Below are 14,326 nucleotides of genomic sequence, written 5' to 3'. Positions count from 1 at the left end.
TTACCTAGAAAAGAAACGTTTATTATGAGAGTTTCTTAATTTAGGCACCAAAACGCTAAAACGCCTGAATGGTACTCTATATGGAGAAATTAAATAACATTACCAAATGCGTTTTTGATCTTCTTAGTTACCAAACCCTAAAAGGCATTAATAATAAAAAGGCTATTAATAATAATAAAGAAACTGAACACTACTAAAAACATGTATTTTGAGTGTATTTCACATTGTTAGATACCATAATGACAAAATGCATGCAAACCACCATATATGTGGAAAGAAAAAGAAATGTCCAAAAACATTCATTAAGAGTTTTTATGAGCGTGCTAGGCTTGTAAATGATAAAAGAAAAAAAATACATGGAAAACTCTGTATGGGAAAACAAAATATCTCTTTTCAGTGTTTCTAACCTTCTTTTGTACCAAAACGCTGAAAAAAAAACATACAAAAACACCCTTTATGGAGAAACATTATAACTTTAACTTAAAAGTGCATTTTGAATGTGTTTGAATTTGTTACGCAGAAAATGAGAAAATGCATGCAGAACACTCTATATTGGGAAACGAAAAGACATTTAAAAAAAACATGCATTATAAGAGTTTTTGAGCTTCTTAGGTAACAAATTGCTAAAACACACAAATAGCACTCTACATCGAGAAACAGAACATCATTACCAGAATGTGCATTTTGAGTGTTTTTCCCATTATTAGGTACCAAAACGGCAAAATGCTTGGAAAGCCTACCATATGATAAAACGCTAAAACGCATGCAAAAACATCCTTTATAGAGAAACAGAGTAACATTAACAAAAACGACTGTTTTTTAGAGTTTTGAGCTTGTTACGTACAAAAATGTCAAAATGCATCCGAGGTACTACATAAGGGAAAACGACAAGACATTACGAAAAACGTGTATCATGGGTGTTTTTCAGCTACTTACATACCAAAACAATAAAATGGATAAACACAATATCATGACCAAGAACGTGTATTTTGAGTGTATTTCACAGTTAGGTATCAAAACGCCAAAATGCATGCAAAACACTCTATTATGGGTAAAGAAAACGAGATTTCGATAAACGTGTCTTTAGAGTGTTTATCAGCGTTGTAGACACCAAAACGATAAAAAGCATAGAAACACAGTATATAGTAAAAGAAAACAGTATTACCAAAAACATATCTTTTCATCGCTTTTAAGCTAGCTATGTACCAAAACGCTGACAATAATATAAAAACTCTTTGTTGAGAAACAGTATATCTTTACCAAAAAACGTGCTTTTTTTGAGCTTGTTACGTAGAAAAATGCATGGAAAAGCATTTTAATAGAGACGAAACGACATTCCAAAAACGAATCTTTTGTGTGTTTTTCATACATACTAGGCACCAAAACGCTAAAAAGCATTGAAATCATCCTTTATGAGAATAAAAACCAACATTACCAAATATGTCTTTGACTGTTTTCTCAGTTTCTTACCTACCAAAACGCTTAAACGCTTTTAAAAGTACCCTTTATTGAGAAACAGAATAACATTACCAGAAACAAGTATTTTGTGTGTATTTTAGTTTGTTATGTACAAAAATGCCAAAATGGATGTAAAGGAAGATATGGGAAAACGAAATTAGATTACAAGAGATGTGTGTATTTTGAGCTTCATAGATACTAAAATGTTACAAGGAGAAACAAAACAACATTACCAAAAACATGTATTTGGGTGTTTTTCCAATTATTATGTACCACAACGTCAAAATGCAAGGAAAGACCACCATATGGAAAAGAAAACAACGTGTATTTTGAGTGTTTTTGAGGTACTACGTTCCAAAAAACTAAAATGCATTCAAAAAACCCTTTTATGGAGAAACAGAACATCGTTACGTAAAAGAACTAATTTGAGAGTTTTTGAGCTTTTATGTACTAGAAAAAAACGCAAAATTTCATACAAAAGTATAATATGAAACGAAAAGACGTTACGAAAAGAACTGAATTATTAGCGTTTTTAAGCTTTTTAGGTACCAAATCCATATAAATTGCATCAATAGCAATTTATATGGAGAAACAATATGACAAAAAAAAAAAACATTCTTTATTCACTTATTTTTTGTGTATGTGTATTTCACAAACATCAAAACAACAAAATAAATGCAAAGCACTCAATATGAAGAAAGAAAACGAAATTTACAGAAACATGTTTTTTTTTTTTAGTGTTTATGAGCGGTATAGGCACCAAAACGATTAAAACATGGAAAGCACCGTATATATAATTGGAAACAATATTACTAAAAACGTCTCTTTTCATTGTTTTTGAGTTATGTACGAGAAGCTGAGAAGCATGTAAAAAACAAACATTAATGGGGACACGGTATATGTTTACGAAAAAAAAACATGTATTTTGAGTGTTTTTTGAGCTTGTTACGTAGAAAAATTTACAAAATGCATGCAAAGTACTCTACATAAGTAAAGTAAAAGACATTACGAAGAATATGTATTATGAGAGTTTTTCAGCTTCTTAAGTATCAAAACGCTAAAACGAATAAATATCACTAGATATGGAGAAACCGAATAAAATAAACAGAAACGTATATTTTAAGAGTTTTCACATTATTAGGTACCAAAACGCCGAAATGCATCCAAAGCCTTCGATATTGGGAAAAGAGGCGAAATTACCAGATATGTGTCTTTTGAGTGTTTTTGAGCGTATGAGGCACCAAAAAGGTAAAAAAGCATGGAACTTTCCCTATATGTTTAAACAAACAAACAAAAAAATACATTACAAAAAACGTATCTTTTGAGTGTTCTTTTTTTAACTTATATAACAAAATGCCAAAACTCAAGAAAACAGTTTACAGAGGAACAGAATAACATTACCAAATCAAGTATTTAGAGAGTTTTTTTTGCTTGTTACGTGGAAAATTGCCCCAAATGCATGCAAAAAAAATCTATATGGAGAAAAAAATCCATTATGATTAGTGTATGAGTGTTCTCCAGCATCTCAGTTAGGGAAACGAGAAAAGGCGTTGATAACACTATATTTTGAAACAGAACATTACCAAAAAAAAAATAATTTTTCACATTGTTAGATACCAAAACCAAATTGCATAAAAAAGCCTCTTACATGCAGAAACGAAACGACACTCTGAGAAACTTATCTATTGCGTGTTTTTTTGCATGTTAGGCACCAAAACGCTAAAAAGGATGAAAAGCACCATACATCAGAAAGCAACATTACCAAAAACGTGTTTTTTTTATTTTTTATCAGTTTCTTACCAAAATGCTAAAACACACACAAAACTTCCTTTTATGAAGAAACAGAATGACATTACCAAAAACAAGTATCTTGAGTGTTTTTGAACATGTTATGTACGAAAACGACAAAAATGCATGCAAAACAACCTATATAAAAAGCAAAAAGAACATTACCAGTGACGTGTATTATTAGTGTTTTTAGCTTCTTGGTTACCAAAACCCTAAAACGGATAAATAGCACTTTATATGAAGGAACAGAGGAACATTACCAAAAACGGGAATATTGAGTGTATTTAACATTGTTAGTTACCAAAACGGCAAAAAAAAAAAAAAAACATGCAATAAAGCCTACATGAGGGAAGGAATCAAATTTTCCAGAAACATGTCTTTTGAAAGTTTTGAGCGTCTCGTAAAAAAAAAAAAAAAGCCCCCTTATATGTAGAAACGAAACAACACTCTAAGAAATTTATCTATTGCGTGTTTTTTGTGCATGTTAGGCACCAAAACGCTGAAAAGCATGAAAAGCACCATATATCAGGAAACAACATTACCGAAAGCGTGTTTTTTTTTGTTTTTCTCAGTTTCTTACCAAAATGCTAAAATGCACGCAAAACTTCCTTTTATGAAGAAACAGAATGACATTACCAAAAACAAGTATCTTGAGTGTTTTTGAACATGTTATGTACAAAAACGACAAAAATTCATGCAAAATAACCAATATAAAGAGCAAAAAGAACATTACCAGAGACGTGTATTATTATTGTTTTGAGCTTCTTGGGTACCAAAACCCTAAAACGGATAAATAGCACTTTATATGAAGGAACAGAGGAACATTACCAAAAACGGGAATATTGAGTGTATTTAACATTGTTAGGTACCAAAACGGCAAAAAGCATGCACTAAAGCCTACATGAGGGAAGGAATCAAATTTTCCAGAAACATGCCTTTTGAAATTTTTGAGCGTGTAAAAAAAAAAAAATGAAAATCAACCTATATGGGAAAACAAAACAATTATACGAAAAGGGTGTCTTTTAAACGTTTTTGAGCTTCTTACATATTAAATCACTTAAACGCATGCAAAACAACTTTCTTCGAGAAACAGAATAATAAGTGTATTTCACATTGTCAAGTACCAAAACGGCAAAAAACATGCAATAAAGCCTACATGAGGAAAGGAATCAAATTTTCCAGACACATGTCTTTTGAATGTTTAGAGCGTGTTAAGCAACATAATGTTAAAAAAAAGCATGAAAATCAACCTATAAGGGAAAACAAAACCATTTTTTACGTTTTTTCATTTTTTTGTTATTGCGTTTTGGTACCTCATTCTACGCGTTCCTGCATCATTTGCATGCATTTTGGCGTTTTGGTATATAACAAAGTGAAAAACACTAAAAATAAACGCTTTTGGTAAAATTGTTCTGTTTCTCCATAGAGAGTGCTATTCACGCGTTTAAAAGTTTTCTAAAAAACTTTTCTAAAAAAAAAACACGTTTCTTGTAATGTACTTTCCTTTCCCCATATAGGGTGTTTTGCATCCATTTTGTCGTTCCCTTACTTAATTGAAAAAGCTCCCAAAACAGAGATTTTTTAGTAATGTTATTCAGTTTCTCCATATAATGTGTTATTCATGCGTTTTGGCGTTTTGGTACTTTAGAAGCTCATGAAAACATGTATTCATACACGTTTCTTGTAATATCTTTTTATTTCTGAAATAGGGTACTTTCCATGAAATTTGGCATTTTTTGTACATAAGAAGCTCAAAACATTGAAAATACACGCTTTTTGGTAATATTATTTTGTTTCCCCGTGAACAGTATTTTGCATGCCTTTTAGCATTTTGGTACGTAATAAGTTTTTAAAACAGAAAACACTCAAAAGACGCATTTTGTATTCCAATATAGGGTGCTTTATATGTATTTTAGCGTTTTCGTGCCTAAAACTGAAAAAAAAAAAAAAAAAAACACTGAAAAGACATCTATATGATAATGTTGTATCATTTCTCCATATGAAGTTCTACAATTATATTTTAGCGTTTGGTACCTAATATTGTGAAAAATAATCAATTAATGTTATTCAGTTTCTGCATATGGAGTGCTATTCACGCAATTTAGCATTTTGTTACCAAAGAAGCTGAAAAACTGTTACAATACACGCTTCCGTTAATACAAATTTGTTGAATGATACTTTGCTTACATTTTCCCGTTTCTGTAGGTAACAAGCTTAAAAACACTGAAAATACACATTTTTGGTAATGTTATTCTGTTTATCCACAGATGATGTTTTCCATGCGTTTTAGCGTTTAGTACATAAACATCAAAAACACGGATGAGACACACTTTTTTGTAATGTGTTATTGTATTCTAATATAGATTTGTATGCATTTTAATGTTTTGGTGCCTAACAGATTTAAAAAATAAATATTCAAAAGACATTTTCCTAGTAATGTCGTTTATACAGTGCATTTTGGCGTTTTGGTACCTAAGATTGTGAAAAAAAAAATCTTCCTCCACATAGCGTGATATTGGCACATTTTAGAGTTTTGGTACTTAAGAAGCTCAAAAAAGACAATACACGTTTCCCGTAATATCCTTTCGTTTCCCCATATAGGGTGCTTTCATTGCATTTTGGCGATCTGGTACGTAACATTGTAAAAATACTCAAAATAGACATTTTTAGAAATGTTGTTCTGTTTCTCCATGTAAAGTGTTTTTCAAGCGTTTTGTACCTAAGAAGCTCAGAAACACTTGTAATATCGTTGTAATATCGTTCTTATATTGTTCCGTATGTAAAAATCTCAAAAACAATAAAAAAACGTTAACGGGTAACGTTATTCTGTTTCTTAATAAATGGTGATTCCATACTTTTTGTGTTTTCGTACGTAAGTCCAAAAAACCCTCAAAAGACACGTTCTTTTCTTTAAAGACACTCAAAATACATGTTTTTCGTTATTTCCATACTTTTTAGCGTTTTGGTAACTAAAACGATGAAAAACACTAAAAAGGCAAGTTGTCGTTTCGTTTCCCCCATAGAAAGTTCTTTGCATGCATTTTGGCGTTTTGTGAAAAAGACTAAAAAAAAAAACACGTTTTTGAAAACGTTGCTCTTTTTATACATATAGAGTGTTATTCACGCTCTTTAACGGTTTGTTACCTATGGTGAATAACATCCGTAATAAACGTTTCTCGTAATTAAGTTGTGTTTCACCATATCGGGTATTGCTTTCATTTTCCCATTTTTGTACTTTAGTTCAAAATTACTCAAAATGCAAATTTTTGGTAATGTTATTCCGTTTGTCCATGTTTGCATGCTTTTAGCGTTTTGATTCCTAAGAAATTCAAAAAGACTGAAAATGCGCGTTTTTTGTAATACTATGTTGTTTCTTTTTTCTTTTTTTCCTCATATAGAGTGTTATTTAGGTGTTTTTGCCTTTTTTTTTTGTACCTAAGAAGCTCAAAACAATAAGAAGTTTCGAGAGGTATCGTTTTATTTAACTTTTTCTTTTTTTTTTACCGTTTTGGTACCTAGCACGCTCAAAAGCACTTAAAATATTCGTTCTTGATAGTGTCGTTTGTTTCCCAATATAGAGTGTTTTTTCGTGTATTTTCACGTTTCGGTACATAACATTGTGGAAAACACTCAAAATACACGTTTTTAGTAATATTTTTCTTTCTCCTTATAGAGTACCATTCATGCATTTTTTTTTTTTTTTTTTTTTGTTACCTGAGAAACTCAAAAATACTTATACACAATTTTCATAATGTCCTTTCAAATACACTTAAGATATACGGTTTTCGTAACGTTGCTCGCTTTCTTCAAATGACGTTCTTTGCATACATTTTGGTGTTTTTTGTATAAGATAAGGTGAAAACACTTAAAACACACGTTTTTGGTATCATTATTCTTTTTCTTCATATAAAGTGCTGTTCACTTGTTTTTAGCATTTTGCTACGTGAGAAGCTCAAAACAATCATTATACACGTTTCCGGTAAAATCGTTTTGTTTCCCATTATAAGGTACTTTATATGCATTTTGGCTTTTTTATACGTAAAAAGTTCAAAACATTCAAAACTCAAGATTTTGGTAATGTTATTATATTTGTTCATAAAGGGCATTTTGCATGTATTTGAGCATTTTGATATGAAAGAAGCTTGAAAACACACACACACACAAAAAAAACACGTTTTTGTTAATGTTGATTTGTAATCCCGAATAGGTAAACTCTGGAACTCCCTGCCTGTTTCTGTATTTCCACCTTCCTATGACTTGAATTTCTTCAAGAGGGAGGTTTCAAGACACTTAATCATCAATTTTTGACCACTGTTTTGACCCTTTTATGGGACTGGCATTTCAGTGGGAATGTTTTTTATTAGATTTTTGTTGCCCTTGGCCTGTGTCCTTCCTACATAAGAAAAAAATAAAGGGTTGCACACTTTCCTGGTAATTCCATTCCATTTCCCAAAATAGAGTGCTTTCCATGCATTTTGTCGTTTTGCTACCTAACGTACAAAAACAAAAAAACTAAAGTACACTTTTCTCGTAATGTTTCTTCATATTCACACGTTTTAGCATTTCGGTACCTAAAAATCTTAAAAACACATTCTGATAATATCGTTTTGTTTTATCTTATAGAGTAATTTCCAAGCATTTTGACGTTTAAAAAAAAAAATACGCATTTTGGTCATGTCGTTGTTTCTATTTATAGAGCGATATTTACGCGTTTTAGCCATTTGATATAACAAGCTCTAAAACAATCATAATACACGTTTCTCGCAATGTGTTTTCGTTGCTCCATCTAGAGTACTTTCTATGCATTTTTTGGCGTATTTTTACGTAAGAATCTAAACAACACTCAAAATACTTGTTTTTCGTCAAATTATTCATTTTTCCATAAACAGTGTTCTACATGCGTTTTAGATTTTTGGTACGAAAGATGTTCAAAAACAAGGTTTTTTTTTTTATATAAGGAGTTTTCAGGATCTTTGTTTACGTGCTAAACACTCATAAACACTCAAAAGATTTTTTAATTGTTTTGGTAATCTCGCTTCCTTACTCCATATACGAGTATGATGCATTGCACGCATTTTTGGCATTTTTATATCTTGAAATTTCTTTTTTTTTTTTTTTTCATACAGAGTGCTATTCGTGCGTTTTCATGTTTTAATACATAAGAACCTCAAAAACGCTCAAAATACACGTTTCTCGTAAAGTCTTTTTGTTTCCTTATATAGGAGGAAATAGAAGGAAAATACTATATTCTTTTCCTCATACAGTATTATTTTTTGTACGTAAGAAGTTGAAAACATTCAAAATACTTTTTTTCTTTGCTAATGTTATTGCGTTACCCCCATAAAGTGTGTTTTGCATGCGTTTTAGCTATTTCCTTTGTAAGTAGATGAAAAAACTCGTCACTTTTTTTTTTTTTTTTGCTTATATAGGATGCTTTTTCATCATAAACACTCAAAAGACACGATTTTTTAAATCTAGCTTCCTTTACTTATTGAGGATACTTTGCATGCTTTTTTTTTTTTTGACGTTTTGCTACCTAACAATATAAAATACAAAAAATACACGTTTCTGATAATGTTCTTCTGTTTTTCAATATAGAGTGCTATTCATGGCGTTTAGTGTTTTGTTACCTAAGAAACTTAAAAAAAAAAAAAAAAAACACTCATACGAGTAATAAATGTTTTTCGTAACGTCTTTTCGTTTCCCCATATAGTTTCTCCTTTGCGTGCAGTTTGACGTTTTTCTACGTAATAAACACAAAAAAACACTATTTTTTATGATAATGCTATTCTGTTTCTCCATACTTTTCTGCATACCTTTTTAGCGTTTTGGTACTTAAGAAGTTCAGAAAAAATGAAAAGATACATTTTATATATATTTTTTTTTTTTTTGTGTCGCCATATACAGTAAATTCCATGCTTTTTAACGTTTTTGTGCCTAAGACTCTAAAAAACACTCAAAAGACACGTTTCTTTTGATGTCGCTTCGTTTTCCCATGTAAGGGCATTGCATGCTTTTTCTCGTTTTGGTACCTAATAATGTGAAAAACACTTAAAATACACGTTTTTTTTTTTTTTTTTTTAAATGTTCTGTTTCTCCATATAGATAATTATTCATGCGGTTTAGCGTTTTCATAGCTAATAAGCTCAAAAACACATTTAATATATATTTCTCGTAATATCTTTTCGTTTCTCGATATAGAGCATTTTCCATGCATTTTGGCGTTTTTCTATTTACCAAGATCCGAAATAGTCAAAGTACTTGTTTTTGGTAATTTTTTTTTTCTTTTTTCTCTCTCCAAAAAAGTGTTTGCATGCATTTTAGCGTTTTAGTACCCAAACAGCACAAAAAACACTGAAACGAGTCGTTTTTGGTAGTTATTTCCTATTTCAAAAGACACGTTCCTAAAAATCTCGCCTCCTTTCCACGTATAAGGCGCTTTGCTTGTATTTTTGGGTTTTGGTACCAAACAGTGTGAAATACACTCAAATTACATTTTTTTGGTAATGTTCTGTTTCTCATATATATAGTGTTATTTAAGCTTTTCAGTGTTTTGGTACTTAAGAAGCTCAAAAACACTAATAATACAGGTTTCCTGTAATGTGTTTTCGTTTCCTCATATAGGATACTGTACACGGATTTTAGCGTTTTTATACATAACAATCTCAAAACAATCAAAATACTTATGTTTGGTAACGTTATTCTGTTTCTGCATAAAGCGTGGTTTTTGGGGCGTTTTAGAGCTTTCGGGCGTAGATAGTTTAAAAACGCTAAAAATAAAAGTTTTTGGTAATGTTGTTTTGCTGTCTTACATAGCGTGCTGCAATTGCTTTCTATTTTTTTTTTTTTACTGCCTAAAACTATCATAAAAACTCAAAAAGATACATTTCTAAAAGTCTAGATTATTTTACCAATATAGGGTGATTTACGTACATTTTGCCGTTTTAATACATAACAATGTGAAATACATTCAAAATGCATGTATTTGGTAATGTTGTTCTGTTTCTCCATACAGATTTATGTTCTAGCGCTTTCGAATTTTTTCACCTAAGATGTTCAAAAACACTCATAATACACTTTTCTCGTGAAGTCTTTTCGTTTCATCATATAAGGTAGTTTCCATGCTTTCTGAAAAACAAAGAAAATTATTGTTTTTTCTAATTTTTTTTTTCTTTGCTTGCGTTTTAACGTTTTGTTACGTAAGTAGTTTAAAACACTCAAAAGACACGTTGTCCACAATGTTTTCTCCGTATATAGAATGCCTTAAATGCTTTTTAGCGTTTTTCTTGATAATACTCTTATAAAAACTCAAAAGTCACGTTTGTGTAAATGCCATATTCATTGTATAGCGTGTTTTTCATGCATTTTGCATGTATGTATTCATTTCCATACATATAGAGTGCTATATTATTTTTCTACCTAAGATGCAAAAAACATTCATAATACACGTTTCTCGTAATGCCTTTTTCCTTTCCTCATATAAGGTGCTTTCCAAGCGTTTCACGTTTTTGTACGTAACAAGTTGAAAAACACATAATACTTGCTTTTTGTAATGTTATTATCTTTCTTCATAATGTTTTTTTTTCATGCGTTTTAGTGTTTTGATACGTAAGAAAACACCCAAAAGACACGTTTTTCGTAATTTTGTTTTGTATTGGCATACAAGGTGAATTCCATGCCTTTTACCGTTTTGGTGTCGAACACACTCAAAAACACTCAAAAGACACGTTTCTGGTAATGTCATTACGTTTCCTCATATTGGAGGCTCTGCATGCATTTTCGCGTTTTGGTAACTAACAATGAAAAAACACTCAAAATACACATTTTCGTTAATGTTCTGGTTTTCCATAGAAAATACTATTCATATTTTTTTAGAGTTTTAGTAACGAATGTAATATACGCCTCTGGTAATGTTCTCTCGTTTCTTCATATAGGGTATCTTGCATACATTAAAATGCTATAAATGCTTATGTTTTGCAATATTATTTTGTTTCTCCAAGTTTTGCATGCGTTTAAGTGATTTAGTATGTCAAAAGCTCAAAAAAGTTTGAAAGACATCTTTTAAGTAAAATTGTTTTGTTTTCCCTTAAAGGTTGATTTTCATGCTTTTTTAACATTATGTTGCTTAACACTCAAAACATTCAAAAGACGTGTCTGGAAAATTTGATTCCTTTCCTCATGTAGGCTTTATTCCATGCTTTTTGCCGTTTTGGTACTTGACAATGTGAAATACACTTATTATTCTGTTTCTCGAAGGAAGTTGTTTTGCATGCGTTTAAGTGATTTAATATGTAAAAACCTCAAAAACGTTTAAAACACACCTTTTTCGTATAGTTGTTTTGTTTTCCCTATAGTTTGATTTTCATGTTTTTTTTTTTTTTTTTTTTTTTTTTACGACACGCTGGAAACTTTCAAAAGACATGTTTCTGGAAAATTTTATTCCTTCCCTCATGTAGGCTTTATTGCATGCTTTTTTTTTTTTTTGCCGTTTTGGTACCTAACAATGTTGAATACACTCAATATTCGCATTTTTGGTAATGTTCCTCTGTTCCTTCATATAAAGTGCTATTTATCCATTTTAGGGTTTTGGTACCCAAGAAGCTAAAAATACTAATAATACACGTCACTGGTAATGTTCTTTTGCTTTTTATATAGGCCGTTTTGCATGCATTTTTGTCGTTTTTGTACATGACATGTTCAAAAACACTCAAGATACTTGTTTTTGGTAATGTCATTCTGTTTCTTCATAAAAGGAAGTTTTGTGTGTGTTTTAGCATTTTGGTAAGAAACTGAGAAAAACTCAAAAAACACGTTTTTTGGTAATGTTCTGTGATATATGGTGCTTTTCATCCTTTTTAGCGTTTTGGTGCCTAACATGGAAAAAAACACGTAATAGATAAGTTTTTTTTTCAGAGTGTCGTTTCGTTTCTGCATGTAAGAGGCTTTTTTTTTATGCAATTTGGTTTTGGTATCTAACAATGTGAAAAACATTTTTTTTTTTTTTGGTAATGTTCTATTTCAAAATATAGTGTTATCAACGCGTTTTCTCGTTTCCATAACTGAGATGCTGAAGAATACTCATACATTAATAATAATGGATTTTTTTCTCCATATAGATTTTTTTGGCATGCATTTTGGGCGAATTTTCTACGTAACAAGCTAAAAACTCTCTAAATACTTGTTTTTGGTAATGTTATTCTGTTCCTCTATAAACTGTTTTCCTTGAGTTTTGGCATTTTGGTATGTAAGTTAAAAAAGAACACTCAAAAGATACGTTTTTCATAAGTTTTTTTTTTTTGTTTAACCATATAGGGAAAGTTCCATGCTATTTTACCTTTTTGGTGCCTCATACGCTCAAAAACACTCAAAAGACACATATCTGGTAATTTCGCCTCTTTTCCCAATATTGAAGGCTTTGGATGCATTTCGGCGTTTTGGTACCTAATAATGTGAAAACTCTTAAAATATACGTTTCTGTTTATTTTATTCGGTTTCTCCATATCTAGTGATATTTATTCGTTTTAGCGTTTTGATACTTAAGAAGCTGAAAAACTCTCATAATACATATTCTTCGTAATGTCTTTTACTTTACTTATGTAGAGTACTTTGCATGCATTTTGTAAATTTTTCTACGTAACAAGCTCAAAAAACACTCATAATACACGTTTTTTTCGTAAACATATACTGTGTCCCCATTAATGTTTGTTTTTTACATGCTTCTCAGCTTCTCGTACATAACTCAAAACCAATGAAAAGAGACGTTTTTGGTAATATTGTTTCCATTTCGTATATACGGTGCTTTCCATGTTTTAATCGTTTTGGTGCCTATTTCGCTCATAAACACTCAAAAGACAAGTTTCTGTAAATTTCGTTTTCTTTCTTCATATTGAGTGCTTTGCATTTACTTTGTTGTTTTGATGTTTGTGAAATACACATACACAAAAAAATAAGTAAATAAACGTTTTTTTTTTTTTGTTATATTGTTTCTCCATATAAATTGGTATTGATGCCTTTGATCGATTTGGTACCTAAAAAGCTTAAAAACGCTAATAATACAGTTCTTTTCGTAATGTCTTTTCGTTTCGCAATATACTTTTGCATGAAATTTTGCGTTTTTTTTTTTTAGTACATAAAAGCTCAAAAACTCTCAAATTAATTATTTTTCGTAATTATGTTCTGTTTCTCCATAAAAGGGTTTTTTTTTAATGCATTTTAGTGTTTTGGAACGTAAGTACCTCAAAAACACTCAAAAGACACGATGTTTTCTTTTCCTTGCATTTTGACGTTGTGGTACATATTAATTGGAAAAACACCCAAATACATGTTTTTGGTAATGTTGTTCTGTTTCTCGATATAGCGTTCGTTGTAACATTTTAGTATCTATGAAGCTCAAAATACACATCTCTTGTAATGTAATTTCGTTTTCCCATATCTTCCTTTCAATCCATTTTGGCATTTTTGTACGTAACAAACTAAAATACACACAAAATACTTCTTTTTGGTAATGTTATTCTGTTTCTCAATAAAGGGTACTTTTAAAAGCGTTTAAGCGTTTTGGTAGGTAAGAAACTGACAAAACAGTCAAACATTTGGTAATGTTGGTTTTTATTCTCATAAAGGATGATTTCAATGCTTTTTAGCGTTTTGGTGCCTAATATGTATAAAAAACACACAAAAGATTTGTTTTTTTGGAATGTCATTTCGTCTCTATAAAAATGCTTTTCCATGCATTTTTCTACGTAACAAGCTCAAAAAATAAGCACGTTTTTTGGTAAAGATATACTGTTTCTCAACAAAGAATTTTTATATGCTTGTCAGCGTTTTGGTACATATATGTACCAAAACCATATATGTATATAAGATATGTTTTTGGTAATACTGTTTTCTTTTACTATATACTGTGTTTCTATGTTTTTTATCGTTTTGGTGTCTACAACGCTCATAAACACTCTAAAGACACGTTTATCGAAATCTCGTTTTCTTTACCCATATAGAGTGTTTTGCATGCATTTTGGCGTTTTGATACCTAACTGTGAAATACACTCAAAATACACGTTCTTGGTCATGATATTGTGTTTAT

The sequence above is a fragment of the Scylla paramamosain genome, chromosome 16 (assembly GCF_035594125.1).
Source record: "Scylla paramamosain isolate STU-SP2022 chromosome 16, ASM3559412v1, whole genome shotgun sequence".
Lineage (NCBI taxonomy): Eukaryota > Metazoa > Arthropoda > Malacostraca > Decapoda > Portunidae > Scylla > Scylla paramamosain.
This window is presented reverse-complemented; position numbering follows the sequence as displayed.